The sequence below is a fragment of the Cyanistes caeruleus genome, chromosome 3, assembly GCF_971803275.1.
Source record: "Cyanistes caeruleus chromosome 3, bCyaCae1.hap1.1, whole genome shotgun sequence".
NCBI classification, from domain to species: domain Eukaryota; kingdom Metazoa; phylum Chordata; class Aves; order Passeriformes; family Paridae; genus Cyanistes; species Cyanistes caeruleus.
In genome coordinates, this window is record NC_141703.1 from 64,807,980 (window position 1) to 64,832,614 (window position 24,635).

At 38.6% G+C, this 24,635-nt stretch overlaps 1 protein-coding gene across 5 annotated transcripts in view; it reads left to right on the top strand.

The window, feature by feature from the left end:
* Positions 1-24,635, top strand: part of TRPC4 (transient receptor potential cation channel subfamily C member 4) — a 128,636-nt gene that overhangs the window by 12,074 nt on the left and 91,927 nt on the right. The window contains exon 3 of one of the 5 annotated variants that reach the window (XM_086881455.1): positions 22,690-22,829. The exons of 3 other annotated variants lie outside the window; for them this stretch is intronic. The gene's annotated coding sequence lies outside the window, so the exon portion shown is untranslated. Of the gene's footprint in view, positions 1-22,689; positions 22,830-23,323; positions 23,540-24,635 lie in introns of those variants that run through there. One more of the 5 variants, XM_023948534.2, reaches the window with a different exon arrangement.

A 24,635-nucleotide genomic window follows, 5' to 3' on the forward strand; every position in this document is an offset into this window, starting at 1 on the left:
TAATCAGATTCATGTAAGTGTAACAATAAAGTTTTTAACTGATCTGAGGTGAACTGCACATGGCAGCTGTCAGGGAAAGCATCTGAGAAGAGGCAGAATACTCTTGTGCTACACAGTTTTGAAGCCTCCTCAGAAACCTGCTTGTGAGGAGCAAAGTGTACATAAAATAAAAAAGAAAATGTAGCCCAGAGAAGCTGTGTGTGCCCTGTCCCTGGAAGTGTTCAGGTTGGATGGGGCTTTGAGCAACCTGATCTAGTGAGTATCATCCTCTGTCCATGGCAGAGGGGTTGGAAATAGATCATCTTTGATGTCCCTTCCTGCCCAAACCTTTTTATGATTCTATAATGTGATCCCACCTTTTTATGATTCTGTAATGTGATCCCTCAGGATCCTGCTGGATGTTCCACAAGGAGTCATTGCAGTGGCAGAAGGCAGCAACCAGATTGTGTTTCGTGATCTCCTTCATCTGAGTGTAAGAACCATTGTGAGAACAGAGGAGGAGGATATGTCTCAGTGAAAAAGGGGGTTTCAGAGTAAGCAGTGTTTCTCATCTAAGCCAATGTAGAAAACATCATCCTGGCCATGACTGTTTCACTTGCCCTGGGACGTGCACCTGGATATGGTCCTTGCTGATTGATTAAGAAAAACAGTAACTTGAAATCCCTGATACCTTTGTTGGTAAAAACAGGAGACACATAATCAAGATTCCATCTTTTTTGTCTTAAATCTCTTTATCATCTCTGCACTCACCTGTCTACAAAACACTGAGTAAGTTGCCCCCTTTTTCTAGCATGGACCTATTAAGTAGCTGCACAGGGTGGCTGTGTTTAAAAGACCTGTAGGGATCAAAGCCAGCCAATCCATTCAGCTTCTCTAGGTAACCATGTTTGAGTTAGTCACAAACTGGTCCACAGAAATTACTTTTCAGTTCTTGGTGTCATACATTAATTAATATTAAAATTAGAACAATATTAAAAGAATATTTTAAACCTTTCAGAATTGTCACACAAAAAAGTTGTATTTCTTCTGAGTCATTGATTATTAATATCTGTCATCTGCAGATAATTTATCCCTCTCAGTACTAGATAGTACTTTACAGTGCAACTGGTAAATTCCTTAATCAAACAAGCACAAGTGCTAAGTACTACCATGACAAAATTAATAAATGCAAGCATTTGACTTGATCATCTCTGCACTTGTCTGTCTACAAATGGCTACCAGGTCAGAAATGAAGATGGCCAAAAGCTGCACACAAAATAGATTTGCCAGCTTAAGTGAAGCCAGTAGCAGCTGTTCTGAAGAACAGATAAAGTCCACACTCATGTTTTCTGAGGTCCATAATTCAGCTCATTTCTTCGTTGCTTGGGTGTTATATTTTCAGACATGTTTTCACAGTTCTTACCTTTAACAGCCTAGTGCTTATCTCCTTGGTGTTTTATAATCATATATTCAAATTTTAATAATCATAACTATTTTCTGTGTTGTACAAAACCCCCCAAACTATATAAGGTCTGTCCTAGTGCTAGATGATAGACAAACCTGAGAGTATTTGGGTTCCTTCTCCAGATGTCTAAACCTTGAATTCCAATATAAATAAACTGAATAGTCCTCTTCAGGTAAATAGCTTTATTCAAGTATACAAGAGGCTGTAAGAACCTCTGAAAGTCATTTATTAAGCAAAAGATCCTAATTCATCATACCTTATTATCTGTGGACTGCTGACAATGGACCTGTTCCTAATCAGAGGGCTGAAGTTTCAAAAAGTGTAGCAACTGAAGCCCTCATCGTTCCCATTTTCTTCTGCTGCCTTAAGGGGTTTCAGTAGTGGTCAGAAACGTGACTGCAATTTTGGTATAATGCTAAAACCAAGGAGAGGTCATATCCAAAATACCTATTTCAAGTTTTATTTTTTTTAAAAAATATTTAAAAAAGGAAAGAAGTTGCTATAGGATTAAAGATATAAACTGGACTAGAGATGTGATCAGGAAGCAATAGTAATTAACACCTGTTCAAAAGAAAGTTTAACAGCTGTTTAATTCCAAAAGATTATGAAACTGTTCAAGTGAAACACACAGACCAGGAGGAAGCACACCAGGGAATATGCAAATACTGGAAAGATTTCCAAGTGTTTTTAGGATTAGATAAAACAATGGTTTGCTGAAGGGGAAGGGGATCACTACAAGTAGATTTAAGATTGAATGGTTCAGTAAAGCCATATCACAGTGACTCAAAGAGGTACAAAAACCACTTTCATTTCCTAGTGAAAGAGGTACTAGTAATTTGAGAATCAATAGTTTTTAGGCTATACAATAAATAGAGCTATTGCACTGCACCTCTAGTGTTGCAGTACTGTTGTACTTACACATGTTGACTCTTCATTGCTTTCTGACCTGGAACATTTAAACAGAAATCCTATAATAATTAATTATTTTTTCATTTCCTTAACCCCAGCCTACCTAGCTAAGTCAGAGTTTGCTTGCCATTGATTTCAGCTGTGATATTACTTAAACTATGAGTTGTAATGCCTTTGATATTTTAGCAATGGTCAGGATGGAGAGACACTCTGAGTGGTGGGACAAAATGTCTTGCTGGGGTGTTGGCAGTAGAGGATGGAACATTTTACCATATAGCATTTTGGAGACTTCACATGAAAGAAATCAAAGGGGACATGAGTATGTGCTTAAAATTTCCTGGGAAAGCACAGAGAAAACAAAATATGATAATACCACTGGAGCCTTAAATAACACCATGTGAGTGACACCAAAAGTCAGCTATGTAGTGTTGTGGATGTAATTGCTGAACTGTAGCAGTCCTGGCAGGTTTTGAGAATCAAATGAATCATGTATTTGGGTGGTATAAGATTCTTAAGCATATTTAATTTTCTCTAGCTGTTGAATAAGAAGCAACACAGACCAAGAGCTACACAGTGTCTTGGCAGTCAAGTAGGAGAGACTCCAAACAAAGAAAGAGTTGGAACAGATCCCTGAAAATGAATATCCTGTACTGGAACAGATAGATGAAGCTAAGCAATGAAAACAATCTCTTTTTTTTTTTTCCTTTTTTTTTTTATTTTTCCAAATAAAATTAATTGAAAGTGAAAGACTACCAGTTGAAGTGTCAAGTGATCTTGATAATTTGTGCCTTTTTTTGTAAAAATTGTGCTGTTACTTCCTCTAGAAAAAAAGTGTTGATTTCCTGAGTATCAGATATGAAAATCTCATTACTTGTGTGAAGTAACACAATGAACTTGTAAACTGTAGTGGATTACAATCTGGAGGATAATACCTTAAATGAAGAAAATAAGCAGTGTTGATGTTACTGGAAATTTTTCAGCTGATTTGAATACAGTCACAGTCTTACTGCCTTTTAAGCATAGTAGCATGTGTTTAACAGTGGCAAAAAAAGCCTATCCATAGACAGGAGTACAGTAACAGAGTACCTTCACTTGCTGTAGTACTTGGCAGGGTCTTTCTTTGCCAGATACAGTTTCTCTGTGTTTTGCAATCCTCTGTGGGTTTCTGTTTCATCAAATCATCCAGTCTTCTCTGTAGCCCACAGAAAATTTTAGCATCTTCACTATCCTTTAGCAATTAATTCTTCAAGTAATTACTTGAAGTCTCACCAGCTTTCTTTTTCTTGAATCTGACTCTTACTGCCTTTTTGATTGCCTCTGGATCTCATACCTGACAAGCTGATGAACAATTAATCCATGTCTGTCCTTGACACCCATAATTACACAGACCTGCATTACACCTTCCATCTGTCCTCCTTTCACAGGCTGAATATTTGTACCGTATTTAGTCATTCTGCTTCTGGAAGGTCTTCTGGAGATTTAAACAATCTGCTGCTCTTGTCTGAAGGTTTTCCACTACTACTCCATTTTTTGAGATAAGGAGGCTAGAAATGCATGTTCAGTCCTGCATACCACTCTGAAACTCCAGACACATACACATTTTCATTAGTATGAGTAAAGCAAATTCTGTTTGACAGGAAATGGGCATGGTAATGAGAGGAAATTCATCTCAGATTTTGGGAACCATGACTCCTAATTGTTTGCCTTGTCCCTTTTTATAAAAGAAGAGTTACAGGGTACTTCTTTTCTTTTCCTGAAGCCAACTTGGCAGAGGTAACTGAGGCATGTAACTGGTCATAACTCATTTATGCATAGACAAGAAAGGAAGATTTATAAAATGTCTTGTGTCTTGTTTATGTCAGGCTATTTCAATGCTGGGAGCATAACTTTTATTCTGCTGTTGAAATAAAGATCAAACAGTACTGCAAAACCCAAATCATTATCTTATAGAAATACTTGCTAATGTTAGTAATCAGTCCTTTAGTTCCTGTACATGTGTTAAAATTCTGCTTATTACTCACTGTAGCATATGGATCTAATGGAAGTTATAGAAGAACTTTTGTTATTCACTTGAATTTTCACAGTCTCTGCCCAGTTGAACTTCTTCATTTCTTAAAAATGTATCTCAGGCTGTGGAACTGTAGAATTTAAGGGAATAGGAATTTACTGAGTCATATAATACTGAAAATAAGAGTTGGGAGAGCACTCACTGAGCCATGCAGAATCCACTGTTCTTTTTTGTCTTTTGCACTCTAATTACACGTATCACAAAGTAAAAATCTGTCTTTTTCTTCAGACTTGAAGTTTATAATTTAAGTGTATGTGTTTCTTGTTAAGTCATCCAAAGAAAATAAATCAGAGATCCTTTAGCAAAAGGTTAACTGTTCAGTTGTTTTTCCAGTTTGTCTGTTGGGAAAAGGAGTCATCATTTAATTGCATTTCTCTCACATCTACCTGAAAAATTTACAATTTATATTATAGGACTGTTTGGATGCATGGATAATCAAGTTCCCTTCAGCTGGCAGTGACAGAAACATAACCCAGCCATGGGCTTGAACAAATCTGATTTTCACCAGAGTAATGTTTGAAAGCTCCACGCATGCCAAAGGGTGATGTCAATTCCTTAGTACTAAAAGGTGTTAACTTCATTATTGTATACAAACAGCCAAAGTAGAGGGAAGCCTGAGTAATCAAGAAGCCCATGGTCAATACATTTCCAAACTTTGAGGAACTATTAAACTTGAAGGTGTTTCACTGTATTATAATGGATTTTTAATTACAAGCAATACAAAAATAATTTGATTCTGTCTTGGCCACAGCATTAGAGAGGATAATCTGGTAGTTCAGAAATGCCACAAAGTCTGTATCTCATGTCAGTATATAAACTGAATACAGCACCTCTTTGTGGTTTTCATTTTGTCATGTTGCTGGGTTCTTTGCTCATGAACTGCACTGCAGAGCTTATTCTGCTCTTGGTATGTTTTGATACGGGATTGAAATATTCGCTTGATTCCTGCAGTGCTCAGCATCTTGATCTTACTGACATAGATCACACCCTTTGACAATTTTACAAACCCTTGGGATGCCAGACATTTCCATTATTCTTTCAGAAGGATAAAGACTCAGCCTGCATTGGTTCATTTGCGTCCTTACCCAGGCTGCAGTCCATCATGTACTACCCCAGCACGGTCCCTTCCATGAGATGCAGTCCTACAGGAAAAGGCTGCTCCAGTGTGGGTCCCTCACAGGGTCACAAGTCCTGCCAGGAAACCTGCTCCAGTGTGGGCTCCCCTCTTCATGGGACCACTGGTCCTTCCAGGTGCCTGCTCCAGTGCAGGCTTCCCACAGGGTCACAGCCTCCTGTGGGCATCCAGCTGCCCCAGTGTGGGGCAGATGGGTCTCTTGCACCCTAATGGACCTCCCAGGACTGTGGAGCACAGCTGCTTCACCATGGTCTGCACCACTGGCTGCAGGGACATCTCTGGTTCAGCACCTGGAGCACCTCCTTCCCCTCCTCTCCACCGCCTTTGGTGTCAGCAGGGCTGTGCCTTTCACTCTTCTGTCCAGCTGCTGTGGTGCAGCCATTCTTCCCCTTCCTAAATATATTCTCACAGAGATGTTACCACTGTCACTGATGGGCTTGGCTGTGGCCAGCAGTAGGTCTGTCTTGGGACTGGCTGGCACTGGCTCTGTAGGGCATGAGGAAATCTGGCAACTTCTCACAGAAGCAACCGCAAAGGTTTCCCCCATGCCCATGAAAATCTTGTCATACAAATCCACTACAGCCCAAAGCTTAGCTCCCCTAAACTCATTATGCTAGTTCAAAACCAGCATTTCTGACATTGTATCTTAATGACTCTCCAATTAAAAGGTCTCAGTCCTGGTTAACCAGTTTCTTCCTTTTCTTCTTGATGTCATTGTATGTACTTGCAATGGTCCAAAGCAGATGTTGTTTACCTGAAGAATCACATGGCATAGTTATTATTAATAAAAGCACATTATAACAGAGGGATCAGTCAGTGATTAGTTATGTCTTATCCAGTTTTATGAACATGAATAAAAAAATAGACATCCAATATTTTCGTTATTCATTGGTGTAAAATTAAAAGTAAGCATTTTTTCATTTTAAGGCTGCTTGGGATGAAAAAGTATTTACACATATACTTTGGATTATCAATAGAAATTATTAACTTGTGCATGAGAATCAAGAGTGAGTCATGAAGAAACAGGGGAAGAGAGAATTTATATCAGCCAGACTAAATAGACTTCTGCCTCATGAGTACTGCTGGAAGCAAATCTAATGAAGGAACAAAGCAAAATAGCAGACATTGGAAATATATTCCCAAGCAATGCATCTAGATCTTGCAATTGCCAAGTATGGTCTGTTTATACTCATCATAAATGCTAATGCTATGACTGGAAGGGAAGAGGGAAGAAGAGGACAGGAAAACCAGCAGGAGTCACAACAGTGGCAGAATGTGGAGTAAGTAATTCTTCCTGAAATGGACTGGTTATGTTACTGGAGATAAGCCTGTATCTCATTCTCATTATCAGACTATGCATTTTCAAGGTGTAAATAATAACTACTGCCTTGGAAAAAATTATCACACTTTATAAAGGCACATAAAAAACCGCAGATGAGTATGGTTGGACTGCACATTTCACGTAGATGGCAGCAACAAGAAAAAATGCCAAAAGGAAGATTCATAACCCATGCTGAGTTAATGGTGGGAGTCAGTGATCTCATCTTCCATGAGTCTGTAATTTGGATTTTTTGTAGTGCTTTTGGTATGTGGTCAGAAAAGTTAAGAACTGGAAGACCATATATATATAAAAAATACTGCTGGGAGTTACTTCCAAAACAGAGACTGTAGCAGACTTTCAGCAGAGAACTGTATAATAAGCACTGTAGTATGTGGGTGGTGCTACTTCTGCCATTTATAGGCAATAAATACTATTCACTTTTGCTTAAGAATGAATACGTAAAACTGCAAAATAGTTGCCATAGTGTAACCAAGAAGCCAGCTTTCAGAAATTGTACTGCATTTGTTGTTGTATTTAGCTAAAGAATCTAACATTAAACAATTACTTTTCATGGACAAAATTTCTAGATCTTTTAGCCCAAGGCATATTTAAATATGTGGATTGCAATGAGAAAAAGTTTAAAAATTTACACAGCTTTATTTGAAAATAATCACATGTGTGCTGTTCACACAGGTGATACTAAGTACCAGAAAACACCTCCTAATAAAAAAAAAGAATTATTTTTTAATTTAAATTCTATTCCTAAGGGAAGTGCTGGCTTTTGAAATGGTTACCATCCAGGTAGTCTGGGAGAAGACATTAATTTCATGTAGCGCTTAATTTCATTAACAATTGTTACGGAAGGCCTGCATTTTTCTTGCATGGAGTTACCTCCCAATATCTGTTTATCTCTGAGTGTTTTCACTTAATATTCAAAATAGTTTCAAACATTTCATAAGAGCATTTGGTCTGTATTTTTGAAAATCTCTGTGTGTTTTTTGTTTAATTCATATAGTGATAGAATCACAGAATGGTTTGGGTTGGAAGAAACCTTAAAGATCACCTAGTTCCAGCCCCACTGCCACAGGGTGGGTCACCTTCCATTAGACTGGGTTGATCTGGCCTTTAAGACATCCAGGGATGATGTGGCATCCACAGGTTCTGTGAGCAGCCTGTTCCAGTGCCTCACAACCTCATAGTGAAGAATTTCTTCCTAATACACAATCCAATCCAGCTTTTTTGTAAGCTCCTTTTAAGTTCTGGGAGGCTGCAAAGAGGTCAGCCCTAAGCCTCCTCTTCTCCAGGCTGAACAACCCCAAGTCTCTCAGCCTGTCTTCATGGAAGAGAGCTCCACCCTTCTGATCATCTTGATAGCCCTGCTCTGGACCTGCTCTCGCAGATCCTTGCCTTTCCTGTGCCAGGAACCCCATAGTAGGATGCAGCACTCAGGGTGGGGTTTCAGGAGAGGAGGGTAAAGAGGAAGAACCATCTCCCCCATCCTGCTGATCATGCCTCTTTTGATAATGTCCAGGTTTATCCCAAAACAATGAGGCATATGTAAATGCCACACAATGTATGCAGTGTTTCGAAGGAAAATACTGCCTTATGAAGTGGCTGCAGTGGGTTGGTCTCATATGACCACAAACATTCATAGTTGAAAAGAAGCTTCAAACTTCTATAAAGAACAATAGATACAATTTGTAGAGCTCACCTTTTTCCTTTTTGTTTTTAATAGGTAGCACAAGTATTTTTGATCCAGACCAGTATGCTTGTGTGCATTTTGGATGCATATATGAGTAGGCTCAATGGCTTCATCCTAAAAGCTTTCTAATTTGTGAAAGTTGGCTTCCATCTGAGTTTTGAATCAGGTCAGTCTGCAGCTTCTTCATGAAGTCCAGCAAGAGCAGTATTGTCATATTTTCCACCAGCTGGAATGAGAGTAACGTCTCTTCCATATGCAGTTCTTGTCCCAGGTAAAATCAGTTTCACAATCCTAATTCTGTGAGTCACTGGGCAGTGTGACTCACCCAGTATCACCCAATGGTATCTTGAGTTCCAGCCCGATGCTTTGCTCACCAGGTAGCTGAACAGAAGTACAGCTATTCTGAAATCTTTTGTTCCTCTTCCTAAGAGTCTCTCCTAAGCATGTTACATAAGCATGTTCTCACCAGCACAAGAACAACTGTGGCTATATATGAGTGTATATATAGTTCTGTGATGTGGAGCTGCTTGCAGAAGTTCTCTTACTCAGTTTTGCAGTATCTGTGGCTATTTGGCCTTTTGAATGGAGGTGAAGGGGTATGAGCCATTCTTCTGGAAATAAAACATATTTTTCATTCCTGAACAGGTGCTTGGGACTTAGTTTATGTACACAGTGATCTCAGAGGCTCCTTTACTTTTAATAGTTCAGGATGAATGTCTTGAGGAGGAAGAAAATATGTTGTAATGTGATCTGTAAGTTCAACAATTCCACAAAAATTTTTTTTTAAAGAGGCTGAAGTTAGATTCACTGACTGCACATTTATTTCATTTTAATTACCCTCACTGCTTGCATTTTAGATGAAATTAGCTTTTATTTATATTAGAAGTTGCTTTTATATGGTGGCTTACAAAAATAAGAAATCTCCACATGTGCAAAATAAATTCTCTTCTGAATACTTGATAACACTTAGCATTCAAGGATCTGAAAATTTGGCACATTTCTTGACATCTTATGCATAATTTTGTACCTAAATTCTGGAATGAATAATTTAGTCTAACTGAGGTCCTTGTGTAGGTCAGGGTGTGATGTAGAAGTGAAATAGAAAGTTTGTAAGTAGATGTAGCCAACAAAATTACCTGAAATAATGGTCTCCTTAGGGGTTTGCTTCATATAAAATGGTTCAACTCCAGCAAAGATGATAAGCCTTTCATAAACCAAATATGTTTAATCTTTTATATGCCTTGTGCATTCACATCATCACTCAGAATGCTGTGTAGGGCAAAGTCTTCAGAGTATTGTTAAAGCCCATTAAACCTCACTGAGACTTAAGTAAGTGCTGGAGTGCTTGCTGAATCAAGGACAGTCTTCTAGCTCTGTGTTTTCCTAGCTCTGTTTTTGTGAAAATGCATTTACTATTTATAGTCCTATTGATGTCCCTCCTCTAAATTTAATTCATCACAGGTGCCATTTTAGACAAACAAATCACTGGCCCTGCTCAGAGCAGCCATGTGTGAGCAAATGAAGAGATGGCAGAGCAGAAAGTAAGAATGTGTTTTCTTCAGTGTCCCCAGCAATGCTTCAGTTACACTGTCCCTTGGCATTTCTCCCCCTAAGTCTCACACTGCCCCACAAGATTGCACTGAGGTAACTCTCAGGCCAAAGATTTCCTGTTTGTGTGTGAATCTCAGAAAGGCAACTGGCATCTGTCTGCCATCCTCACATCAAAGATACAGGCAGTAGAAGGCACTGGCTCTTCATGCCATGCTCCTGTTCAAAACCCATCCTTCACTTTGACAGACATAGTTTAGAAAAAATAGGAAACATGGAAACACTCAGGCAAGCATTAGGCTTACTGGCCTGAAAAAGGATGTAGGTTTTTGGGGTTTTTTTCCTTTTTGGGAGAAGTGGAGGAAGGAATGTTTTCCTGCTTGGAGGGGATTTCCTTTTGATGCTTTCTCCAGTGTTCTTAGCAGCTGAGGAAATTATGCTTGGTAGGACAGTCTCCTACAGTGCTGTTTGGCTTTTATGGATGAAATTCTAGCTAGGAATGCTTTTGGCATAGCAGCATAATCACTTTTGAGGAATCCTAGGGAGGTCCATGGTTGGAGAGCTCTTCATGACTTGTTCAGTCTTTCACTAGCTCACTGCATCGTGATCAAGCTATCTAAAACCTAGCTCCTTCACTACTGATTATTGGCAGGATTTGTCTCTGGACAGTGCTGTGGCTGTTAGCCAAATTGTCGTGGGCACTGTGGTCATGGAAACTTGAACAGATGAGAGTCTTGCTGAGTATGATGAGTAAAAGCTTTTACCGTCTGAGTTGGTAGTGTTCCATGTTCCTTTATCAGGGAAAAAAATACATGCTGGTCCATCATGCTTGGTGCTCCACTCTGACACTGTCTCCCAAGCACATCTGCTCCTCTCTGCAGCACACACAGCCATGAGAGCCATTTTCCCCTGTCCACCACAGTTAGTGTGTCCCCTCTGGGCCAGCCTGGGATGTCAGACATTCTGACATGTCAGCACAGACATAATGAAAATTCATAAAATCATGTTCCATCTAAAATCCCAGAGAGGTGGATATTTATTCTAAGCACAGGTCTTAAATATGCAGTTTTAAATTTTTCCATAAATGGTAAGTCTGGAGAATTCTGCTTTTATGTTCTCTTGCGGAAACTGCTTTAGCACTGTCTGGACTACATAACCCTGTTTAGTGATAGCTGTGGAATTGCTACCTCTTGTAAGATAATGATGTGTTTGGCAAATTTCATCTAGTGTGGCTGGTGCAGTCTTGTAATAAAATATAATTTGGTCTTTACAATTGGAGAAACACATCTTCACAGGAAATAGGTACTTTCCTCTGCTGCTGCTGCTACTACTAAATTGTTCTTCCTGTCACTGCATGCCCAAGGGTGTCTGTAGATCTTAAACGCAACCAAATGCAGCAAAATAACCTTATCAATAGCTTGTAGGATTCAAGGGTGAGGGGAGCCAAAAGGTCTGTGATTTCTTGGGGAGGGGAGGGGAGAGGAGGGGAGGGGAGGACATGGCCCCTTTTATGGTGTAACAAGAAGCATGGGGTGTCAGTGCTGTTGATGAGCAGCTCTGTGACTGACAGCTTTCCTTGTCATCACCTTCTCCACATAGCAAATCCATGAGTAAGTCTTCATCTGAATGGTGACCAGCATTTCCAGTCAAGTTAAGCTTATCTTCCCTTTCACATTTCTGCTAAGACAGCAGAGACTGGACTTTTCCTGAACCATCAGGAATCAGGACACATTCCCTGAACCATCAGTTGCCTTGGTGCCACTGTGCACCAAGCCAATAAAAAAATTCAGCCTCAGACTTCATCTGGAAAAGAGAGATAATCTCTCATTCAGGGAACAATTTCAGGTGAGGCTTGCTGTCAGCACTATGCCTCTCTGGGGAGGGTGTGATGTCCCACTGGTACTGCTGTAGCAGAGACACGGTGCTGTAAACTTGAAGACAGATCTGAAATTAAGCACGTTTATTGTTTCTATTTACAACTGTTTTTTGAGACTTCTCAGAGGGACTGTGAAGTCCAGAATTGTACTTGCTAGAAAACAAAGTACTATAATTCTTTCATTATTTATCATGTTTTCATGAGTAGTAGCAGCAGACTGTAGAATCTCCCTGAATGTGTATCTTGCAATAACTGTACTTTGAAGTCATCACTGCCACATTACTTCAGTGAGTATATGAGTGTCACTGCCATATACCACAAACAGGAAAGTAATTTTCTTTTGTCAATCAAAAGAATATGAATGAAATTAAAATGAATGCTTCAGGTTTTCACTTTCAAGCATCTAGCTTCTAGTGTCACTTCCTAGAGCAAAGTGTTCCAACAAGTAATCTTGTGATTAAAAATATGAGAATCTTACTTTTATTTGAGCTGCAGTATTGGAATAAATTAGGAAAAATAAGGAAAAATGTAGCAAGTTTTATTCAATATTGCTTGATTTGCTCTTCTCTGTCTTCTCTTGACTAATTTTCAATATGTAATATAAAACTGTGTCATTCTGAATTAACTTTTACAGTTAGATAATGTTTAACTGTTACATTCTTTACAATAACTGTGAGAGAAAACTTTTGTCTTTTGATGACGTGTTCTCTGTGAAAAGACTTTTGAATTTACTGAGACTATTTTTTATTCTTACTTTCATTTACTTGATATGATATGCATTGTCTTGCAGCCCCACCTATCCTTCAGGCAATGAAGACCAAAATACAGCTGAGGTAAATTTTTACCAAGCAAACCAAAAGCACACAATCTTCACACCCATCTGTAAGCAAAAACTGTGAGAAAACAATTTGTGGTGTGCATTCGTGCTGGTGGGGAATATTTAGAGGCATTTGCACAATGCCCTTAATACTTTAATGTTTGGTCAGCCCTGGAGTGTTCAGAGAGTTGGACTAGATGATTGTTGTAGATCCCTTTCAACTGAAATACTCCTATTCTATTCTATTCTATTCTATTCTATTCTATTCTATTCTATTCTATTCTATTCTATTCCTATTCCTATTCCTATTCCTATTCCTATTCCTATTCCTGTCCCAGTGGTTGTGTCTCTTTGCCCAAAAGCAAAGATAGATAAAATAATACATAAATCATATGGCTGTTTTACCTCTTACCTCAGTAGAAGGTTGAATACAGCTGAAGCATATTTTTTTACCCACCCCAGTAGACAAGAAACAGGACACCAAGGAAGATCAAAGCCTCATTTGTGTTGTTGAGGTCAAGATACCCAGAGAGGACAAGCCATGCAATTCCTCTGTACAGAACTACTGGGCAAGCAGAATTACAGTTGGACACAAGCCATGTCAGGCTAAACGTGGGCAGTGGGGTCCCCAGTTCTGTCTTTGTTTCTGTGCCTGGAGCCCAGGACTCAGGAGGAGGTTGTGAATGGTTTCACTCCAGCCTCTCAGCATGTGTGAGTGGGGCAGTCCAGCACTGGCTAAATTCTCTCAAAGCATGAGGGCGTCCTCTGGCATCAATGGGTCAGAGGCTCTCACTTCCCATAAGAGGATGCAGCATCACCTGTAAAAGCAGTTTGCAGTGACACGGGATGTTTAGCAGGTGTTCACAGGCAGTAAGAATGGTGGCAGACCTGCACAGTTAGGGCATAATCAGGCCTGAACCTACATTTCTTGTGGTATGGAGGTCATTTAGTGGTGTCTTTTGCAGTGCCTCTGGGTTCTTGCTAATTCTTTCTTTTGTGTGAAGGTCTTTACATGAGCAAAACAGCTACTGAGGAAATGAATCAGCCATGGTTTGGCTCTTGGTTTACTTCAGGCAGTTAAACATGGGCACGTGGGACTTTTTTTAAAAAGAATTCTGTTTCCATTAAGGTGTAATGAACCTTGCTTGAGGGTGCTTTATGCAGATCACCTGAATCTTTTATAGCTGCTATTTGCATATTTCATATGAAGAACCCTGAATCTCTATGTGGCATTTCTCTGACTTTATCAAAAAAATATGAAGTTCTTCCTTGCAAGAGCTAGTGTGGAAATATATGAGGGGCAGAAATTTCTTTTAATATAATTTAGTATCTATGGGACTTAATGATTATGTGAGTGCTTTTAATGAAGTCACATACACTGTATTTGTAACTTTATGTTCTGATCAAAAAATTTGTCTTAGTGTCTCTAGTCCAGTCTTTTATAACATAATTAAAACTGATTTTTGTCTTTAAATATGTAATCCATAACAGAAATGTCATCACTTTTTATAACATATATAAAAATATATTGAAAAATAGTCAAATATTTAAAAAATATAAATATTACAGTAGGAATGCAGATCCTACTGCATATAGTAGGAGCATCTTCAGTTACCACATTTTTTCAGGTAGTTCATATTACATTTGTTTTGTGTCCACAGATTTTATATATTGGGCTTAGAACTGAAGAGTTAAAAAAATTTACCTCACTGCATCTGAAATCTAAAGTAAAAAAAAATAGTGAACATAATTAATTCCACTAATGAGATTTTTGAGTTTCATTCAGTGTAAATAAAAGTCAGTAAAACCAAGAGATATTAAAAATAAGACAAATTAAAATTGCATCCAGCATTTAGCAGAAAAATTGATATCAGAGTTTTATTTTGGATGAAAGCTTCAGGGGGAGATTATTATTCCAGAATGTTGAAATAATCAGTTTAGATATCTTTGGAACAATGTCTCAGAAAGTTTTAGCTATTTGATTTTTTGTTTCATTTTAAAATTATTTAAATGCACTATTAATGTCAAAATTGTAACTCTTTTCTAAATTTTTGGTTCATCAATGTATTCTCTTCCCACACTTCCATCTCTCAGCATTTCATCTTCTTGATTAATATTGAAATAGTCTAATTTGGAACACAGTTCAATTTTGAAACTTTAAAATCCATTGAAAAATGGCGTTTTGATCCTTTGCAAAGTCTCAGTCTGTCATTAAATAACGACCCCAAACTAAAATCCATTGTTATATTTCAGCATGCAGATTTAATCCTTTTTTTTTTTTTTTTTGGAAGCATGTTGTTTAATAGTCTTTAGTAAGAGATGATTAGCACATTCATTAGTTATTTGAACTGTTTATATGATGACAGATTTTTAATGTAATTTCAGTTATGAGTTATTGACATAAAACATGTTAACTATGGAAGTCTGCAAAGGAGAGATGGGCCAAGTAATACACTCAGACTAACCAGCTATTACAAGTATTGTGTATTTCAGGCTGGCTTTCTGGGCAGCTGGAGCAAAGTTGCCACCTCTGGCACAGTCTTTCCATATTATTAAATTTTCCTGCAAAATTACTTTATGATAAATAATAGAAAAGATAAACAGAATAATGAGAGTCAAACTGAATGCAAATTGCTCTAAATTTGCATGAGTTTTCAAAGAAATGGAATACCCAGGGCTCTGTGCCTCTGAGTTGAAGGTTTTCTGTACCGAGAGGAGGAGAGGAAGAAAGTACCCAGGCAGCAGTCTGTTCACATTAGCTTTATTTTCCTGAACATTTCCTTGGGTTGTTTCTGTGCTGGGTAAGATAGCAGAGATTAGCTAGTACAATTTATCTGTTATACACTCTCTCTTCTCTTGGAGAGGTTAAATTAAATAGTTCCTGCAGCTCTGTCTGCAGCAATATTTAGTGCCTGGAGCTACACCAAGGTGGAACAAGTAGCTACACTGGGAAATGTAAGAACAAATTATCTAATGAAACTTTAACTTTGAAATAATATGAAGAATCATAGAATCACAGAATATTCTGAGTTGGAAATGACCCACTGGGATCATCAAAGTCCAGATTCTGACCCTGCACAGGAGCATCCTCAAGGATCCTGTGCCCTCATATGCCCAAGAGCATTGTCCAAACGCTTCTTAACTCTCTCAGGCAGCTGCTGTGATCGGTTCCCTGGGGAGCCTGTTCCAGTGCCCAGCCACCCTCTGGGTGAAAAACCTTTTTCTAATATCCAACCTAAACCTCTCATGACACAACTTCAGGCTATTCCCTTGTGTTCTGTCACCACAGAGAGGTCAGTGCCTGCCCTCCCCTTCCCCTCCTGAGGAAGTTGTAACTGCAGTGAGATCTCCCCTCAGTCTCCTCCAGACTGAACAGACCGAGTGACCTCAGCCACTCCTCATACGGCTTCCCCTCAAGGCCCTTCAGCATCTTTAAAGCCCAGGAAGGAAAAAGGGAGAAAAAAAATACCAAGAAAGAAGTTTATTTTTATTGGCAGATTTGACAACACTGTGTCTCAGCTATGGTCTCCACAAGCCGGAACTGTGTTGAAAACCAGCCTTTATTTCCACCATTTCTTTTCAAGCTTAGCTGGTTCCTGCACCACACCACGAGGAGCTACATACTCAGATCACAATCTGGAGGTCATGTTTGATTCAGTAACAGCAAATAAATCCAGGGACAAACATAGGTCTGACCAAAATACAGAGGAGAGAAGATGTGTGTCCACACACTTCTCACTTGACATTTGCATATACTGCATAGGCACTGGTAGGATCCCTGGGAAAGAGCTGTACAGCTGTGAGCTGGCATTCCCACCACCCAGCACAAGGTGACATTAATGAAGGACTGAATCCACTCTTAGCCTACCAGCACAGCTTCAGTGTCTTCATTCAGGATGGCTACAGGGAGTGGTACTTATTTTAGATTATAATTGCTGGGTTTCTCTTCTTTCATACAAAGGAAATCAGCAAAGCAGAGATTATTGCTCCAACTTTAATTAGGTATTTCCACACCATCTAGCCTTCAGGTTTTTGTTTTCCCATTAACTTTACCAACCTCTTCTGCTCTTCTGTTGAAGCAGAAGTGGTATATAAGAACTGGTGCATTAGGAGATGATTTACATTGCGCAGTCAGTGAGTAAATGTCACTGATTCATTAAAAATGCCCCCCAACAACTCAAATGAAGATGAGAAATAAAGAATCTTGACATGATCCAGAGAGGGAAGAAAACCTTTAATTAATTTGAAGCCTTCAGTCATTCCACACTCTTCTTGCTTAGCCTTGGAGAGATGTCTGTCAAGTATTTTCCTCATGTACTTAGGTCATTTAGCTGGATGAGAGAAGCCACACTCACCAGTAAACACAGTACACTTTTAAAAATGCTATGGGAACAGACAAGTTCTTTGGTTGGCATAGATTATGTCTTTGGGGGGGATACTGGAATTATTTTGGAGAGTCCCCTGATACATGAGCCTTATCCCACATCCCGTTCTTTGTGAAGTATATTTTGTCCAGGGTGCAATCTTCTGAAGGGAATTGGTGATGGTTCTGATGCTCTCCTCCTAAACCATTGTATCCTTCCTTCCTGATAGTGAAAGCTTGCTTTCTCCACACTTTCTCTAGTCTGCAGTAGATTGCGCCCTTTTACTGCCAGCTTTCTGCAGCTGTTTTTCCTGGGTGCTGGCATCTGAACTTCCCAAGCTATTGTACTGAATCCCCTCTCTAAAGGTATGGATCACTCTGTGACCCCTTGCAGTCTTGAATTAATGACATCTTCCCATATTTGCACATTTCCTTTGTCTCAGTTTGGTCTCATCCTTATTTTTGATCAATGATCTCAATCTGTTACTGACTATCTTGTAATTTAAACTAGCTGTTCAGTACAATTTCATCATAAAATCGATGGTAGTGTTGTGTCCTGCTTTGACAGAGGTAGAAGCCTCTCACAATGAATTGGCTGTCCGTGGAAGAGCTTTCTATGCTTAAAACCAAACAGGAAATATGCAGTGAACTAAGTACTAAGCAGCTGTTTTCACAGCTTATTGTCAAGGGTACACATGTCATGTGGTTGACCATGATATTTTTTTTGGATCCACAAGGAAAAAGTTGTGATATATTAGAGGTGTTGAGGTTCTGTTACATGGCAGCTATGCTATGCTGCAAGGTTAGCTGTTTCTAAACATTTATTTTTGTAGTTCCTATGTGTTCTTGCTGTCTCTTTAAGGCAGTTGTGTGGGAATGAAATGTTTAGTGCTGAAGGATCAGATCCAAAAATAGAAAAGAAATAGTTCTGAACATAAGCAACGATCTGAAGTACAAAGCTTAATGATAAATATAATTGTTAAAAATAGGAAATGGTGGTAGAAATACTAGTGAAGTATTTGTCTATAGTAACAACTTATTTCTTCTGTCTTCAGTAAGATAAGTGTCCTGGAGAAACTGTATGAAATAATGTGAAATTAAAGGTTGTAAATTAAAGTTTCCCTCTACCAGGTTGCAAAAGCTGCAGCGCACACTTCATTGAAGTAGAAAGTCTGGAGAATCCTGCTTTCTGGCTTCTCTCATGGCCAAATTATTTGCAAAAATAAAAGCAAAATTTGCAGAACCTGACATCTGGAACTTGCTCTTTCTAAGCTATACCAGCTGAAAACCCTATTAGTAAAAGTATGGGGTTTTCAAATCTAATTAATTATTTACAAGTCCTGTGGTGGTTGAAGGTGGCTCTTCCCAAATAAAGTGTAAGAATACTTGTGATGATGTGTCATCCCATGTGCCCTCTTTCTGGAGGGTTGGTATTTGGGGCAGATGTTGATGTTTCAGTTTACAAGGCAAAGGGTCGTGGAATGTTTTGAGTCTTGATTTAGGCCCAGGAACAAACCCTGCGGCTGCTTGGGAAGAATATTCTAAGCTGAGAGGCAAAACATTCCATGGTCCTTAACCAACTCAAAACATCAACATCTGACCTTCACAGTGGCATGAATGAAAGATTTAAAATCCAAGAATTGTACTGTTTTAGATCTGAGTTCTCCAATGCGTCTGGCATTGTCATATGGTGATGCTGTAATTTAAAGTTGCATGTTGTACTAAGGACAATATGTTCACCTAACAAGAAATGGAAAAATAAGTTTTCCAGAGTCATAATTCCTTTTGTATAAAGAATATGTGAATGAATACAGGGTTTTCACTCAAAGATGTTAATATAAATGAATTTTATAATAGATGAAAATAAAAATAAACTTTCTTGAAGAAATTATATTACAGTCTCACAAAATTGATAAAATGTTTTAAGTTTCAGAGCAACTACTTTAAAAGATGAATTAAAGTAAGACCTATTTTAATTAAGTTGCAAATAATTTATCAAGCATAAAAACTGGGCATGTCACACTTTTTTATTTTACAAATATAATTGTTGAAGTTGTTATAAAGGTTAATATTAATTCCACTGTGCAAAACAACTCTAAATCTATAAACATGTGTACTGCAGATCTAAATTACCATCTATTCAAACACAGTTTAATACATGATTAAACTGTCTCCTGCTGCCTTTCATTACTCATGTGTCCCACATGGAAAGAATTTGTAGGCTAAATCCATTTTCTGGATGACATACTAAAAGTCTTTCTAATTCATTTACACATGTCTAAATCCAAACAAATCAGCATCAGCCTCCCTTGTAGCCCACAAGGTCTCCAGGAGGAATTAATCTGATCCTAAAGAAAGTATCTAAGAGATATATATATATGTATATATATATATATATATGAGGAATCTGTAGCAGCCTGTTTCACTACACTGACTGTAAAGGAGAACTCCTCTTAGTTAATCAACTAAATTTAACTAAGACTACTGTGGACAACTAAATTTAGACAACTAAACTTAGGTGGGAGGAATTCCTCCACAACAGTTTATATGCCAGTTAAAAATGATGATCTCACTGTCGTGGGCAAAGATTAAACTGTCTGTTTGTCTTGGTACAAGTGAAGAAATAGTATCAGGACATGGGAAGCTTTCACAATTGCCCAATTTTGTGACTGTCTTGAGGAGCCACTGGTGTTAGTCACTCCAATATGCTCCTCATCCATTTCACTTTCAGACTTACTGATACTCATTGTGCTGTCATCTCTTCATGATTAGATTTTCTTTTCTTTACTTGTGTCTTCTCACTCAGGTTGAAATATGTTAACCAATAAGTTGGTTATGCTATTAAACTGGGTGGCCTTGGGTACACTTGGAGTTTGAATTAATGACCAGAGAGCAGGAAAAGTACAGAAAAAAGTCTCAACTTTTTTCCAGGTAGATTTCTGGCATAGCATGTGATACAGGGCATGTAGGTCCATTTGCTTTTCTTTACATCTTCTTTTACATTCCAAAGTAACTTGTACAACAGCAACCAAGGTTGCTTTGTGTTTCAGGTATTATCTTCTATGTATTCCAACAAAATTAATTATGTAAGTAAGGAGGTATCTTTTATTTGTTGGCTAGACCATGGTGGAAGATTGTAATTCAGAACATCTTATTTTAGCTACATTTTTTCTTGATTAATAAATTTGGGGTGGAGGAGTTGGAACTATTTACCAGTTGGCTGACAAAAGCTTAGGACTTTGCACTTAGCAACTGATTTGTTTGCGATAGAGAGTGATGGTGTTACAGGAGTGGTAATTATTTGTAGTGCATTAACTTGATGCAAGTTGACAGCCATTTCCCTTAAACTCCATATAGCAAGTGTGATGAAATGGTCTTTGGAGTTTGATCATTCTGCAAAAGTCCAACTATTTAAAAAAGTCATAACTGGATTCACTTTGAAGGTTGTTTAAGCAGCAGGGAGTATCTCAGATCCCCTTTATCTGACATCTTTGTCTCTATCCTCCACCTGCATTTTGTAAAATATGCAAGTGGAAGATTTAAGTCATATCAATGTATTTTCAAAGGAAACATCCATGATGAAGATATGTCTGGTCCAAATGATCCCTGCAACTTAGAATATTGCCATGTCTCCTAAAGCAAAGATTTGAGAAGAACAAAGCTCTCTCTCACGTGAGGAGCTTTTCTTAGATTTCTTTTAGTAATAATCAGAAATAGTATCAAAATACAATGTAGCTCTATTTAGGCATTTGTGGGTGGTGTGCAGAGAACATTGTCTTAAGAAAAAGAATAGACAAAGCATCTTTATTCACACTCAGCACAGTGGTAACAGTTAAGCAGATTTGCTTCTAAAAAGGCCACATGGTAATTAATTCAGGAACTCTCACAATTTCCTAGATGACAGAGGTGGTTCTGACTTCAGATGAACATAAGCAATTGGAAATTCCCTCAATAATTGTTCCTAGGAGTCTATATATCTAGTCCAGATATATTCATAAGTATAAAATCATTTTGTTTTGTCCTGTCATATGAAGCAATAGTTCATTATCAAGAAAAGCAGAATTTCTGAATAGTTGAAAAGCCCACAGTATTTTACACTTGTTGGTCTGTTATATATAACTGTTACAAAATTGGAAAAACAGCCGCAGAGGTTTGTTTTCAATCAAGCAGGAAAAAAAAGTAGCTGGAGACAAATCATTCTTGACTTGTTGAGGTCAGTACAAATCATGGATAGAGTTTAAGACCTTTAATTTTTAAAGTCTGTAGTGTCATCCAAAATAGAATAGCTTTTTTTAATCATCATATTCTGCTTACTTGATCTGTACTACGGAATACATAGAAAGCATAAGTCTAAATTCTTTTCAATGCATGTTCAAAATTAACATTACACACTGGCAGAACAACATTTTGCTATGGCAAGTGACAATCAAAAAGTCTATAGGGTAAAAATTGTATTGTTATTTTCAGTTCATATTCTCGATTTGTAGACCATGTAATAAATTTGAGCATACTCTCATTGCAATCCTCTGTTATGATTCTAACTTTGTGTTTGGTAAAAGGCCTACCAGAAAGTTTCTATTTTATCTCTTGAGCCTTTATTTCTAGCCAGTCCTGAATGCAGAACTGAGCACTGTCTCTTTCAAGCAAGTGCTCTAAGTGCTAGTCTTCGGCATCACACTCTCATCCCTTCTCCCTGATTGTAGTCAATTTTGAATTTCTTTTTCAGTGGCAAAATTCAGAAAGAATTTTCAGAAGGAATCAGAAGTATTATGTTTCAGAACATTTGGATTAGAATATACACCTGTAAGCAGTCTTGTATTGCTTTGTTCAAGATTTGACCAAGTTCTCTGAGCACTGAACCATTTCATGAACATCAAGAATAAGATGTCTTTCTCGTTTGAAAGCAGTGATCTAAGATCATCCTCCTGAAAAATTATTTATAATATTTATATATTATTATACTTTTATTATAATATAATTACATTATAATATTTTTATTTTCAAGAGAAAAGACTGAGTATCTTACTTGAAGGAGAAAAATTTCTTCTAGATCTGTGAAGAAGGGTGGGGGGATAGGTTGGGGGCAACAGTCTTTTCACAAAGAAGGGGAGTTTAACTCATAGAATCATAGAAAAGTTTGGGAGGGAGGGACTCAACGCCAAGAGTAAGAATTTAATCATACACTAAAGATAATGCTGTCATATAGGTAACTGAGCCCTTCCCTTGATTAAGTGAGGTGAATCTTAAAAAAAGTTAATGTACCAGCCACCAAGACCCATGGAAATAACAATACTGTCAAATACCCATGGGCTAGGGGAAACTTTCTTAGGTGTTCAAAGATCAGAGAAATTTATGTCAGCACTGAAGTTCCTAAACTGAAAACTGGAGATTGAATTATTGTAGATGCATCTACATTAATCTAGCATCATAACATCAAAGTACCCTCTTAAGTGATTTTTTCCCTCCTACTTTTTCCCCTCCTACCATGCTTTTTTTGGCACTGCAGAAAAGCCTGGAGCCTGTGGACTAGATTCCTCTACAGGATACAAAGACATCTCATTGACTCCAGGTGTGTTCCTGCCACACTCCAGCTGCTGAAGTGTAAGATGTAAGCTCGGCCTGCAGGACGGATAGAGCTCATCTGAGGTAAATCTCCTGAAATATAGGGTTCTCAGCAAGAAGCTGAGAACTTACTGAGCTCCTACTGTACTGTGATATTTGCTGAGGCAGATGCAGCCTTAGGGTATCTATTCCTCTAGGAATGACAGCATGAAAAAATAATGCTCAAGCTCCAGTGCACTTTCATGACCCACTCAAGTTTTGCACATGCTTTTGAGGAGCACAAAGCAAGTCTCAGTAAGGAGACTGGTGCCTTCCCTATGCCTTGGTTCTGTCACATGCAGATCTGTGTGGTAGCAGGTGGTTTCCTGAATATAGCTGAGACAGCAGGGCTCATGTCATGCAGGCACAGGTACACCTGCTCCTGCTTCCTCTTTGGTGGTTGCTCTTGATCAGCCTTACTTTGCACAGTTAAAAGCAATGTGGCAGAGATTAGCTATTTTAGTGGTTGCTCATCTGTTCTCATCAAATCAGGCTGGACTTGCAGAAGTAGAGCTGGTCACCAGCCAATTCAATTCCTCACTTCTGCCTTCTCACCTGACACAAACTGAAGCTTTGCAGATAGTCTACTAACAGTATTCTCAAGAAAGCTGGCTTAATTTCCTTTATACTTCCTATTTTTGGTTTAGTCTGGCTTGGGTTTGGTTGGGCAGGTTTTATGAGACGAGAAAGAGGGTTTGGTTTTTTGGAGGAGAGGTGTGGACAAAATAAGTTGATTGAAGAATGTGAAGGAAAAGGTAAGGATAAAGACTTCAAGGATGGGACATGATATCGAAGCCATCTGATGCTGTCACCCCTGAAAATGTGACAGCAAGAAGTTGTGAGTGAGGTAGAAAGCTTTGCCTGTTGTCCCATAGCAAAAGGCAAACATACAGCCGGTTCACCCCAAATCTTTCTAGTCTTGAAGTCATAGATGAAAACAACTTGGATGAGTGGTTGTCAATAAGCAGGCTGCTAGCAAAATTTGCCTAAATAGCTCAGGGTTGAGTATAATTAGAACTAATGGGGTGTGAGATAGCAAAGTGAAATACCAGTGAAATATCTGGAAAGCATTTTGAATAGTGAAGTGTGTTGGACTGTGAAACATTCTGTCCTAGTGTTGAAATACATGCATATGTGTCCATCATTTATATTCTGTGCTGTTTTGCCTTTCTAATGTGATATGATAATCATGTATCTATGAAAGTTATTGGAAAATCTTGGCAACTCTAATTTAACCCTAGCAATATATATCCCTAGTGGGGCAAGGAGTGAGCCAAATATCATAGATTAGAAATAACCAGATGGCAGCCCAGAAGGGCTCTGACGTTTGCTCAAATGTGGAGTAACAGGGTATCGAGCTGTGGGATGATAACACCTGGTTGCCTGTTAGCACTTTGTGTCAAGGCAAAACTTTGATTGTCCCAAAAGTGGAGCAGTGCCTGCAACAGCCTCATCTGTGCCAAATGATGGCTGCCAATGTAATATATCTTCATTTTCTCATTAGATATTGATTTAACGGGAGACATTCTTGATTTCACTATTAGTGGCAGCAAGTGCATGGCAAACTCGCCCTATGCAATGAGGTGAAGCTGCACAGACGTCTCCCATCCATTGCTGGATGTTGCCAGCAGCCTTGAGGTCTCAGTTTTTGCTGACCCTCTGACACCACGGGGAGAAGAGGTGTGCTCCTTTCCGTCTCTCTGCCCCCATGCGTGGCTTTTCTAGAGACTGCGCAGCCAGGGAGCAGTTTGACAGCAGCACCCCTGCTGCTGCAGCTGCCTTAAAGCAGATGGTCTGCATTCTTCCTTCCTCCCGCAGGCATCTAAATTCAGTGAGCTCCTTGGCTCCTCC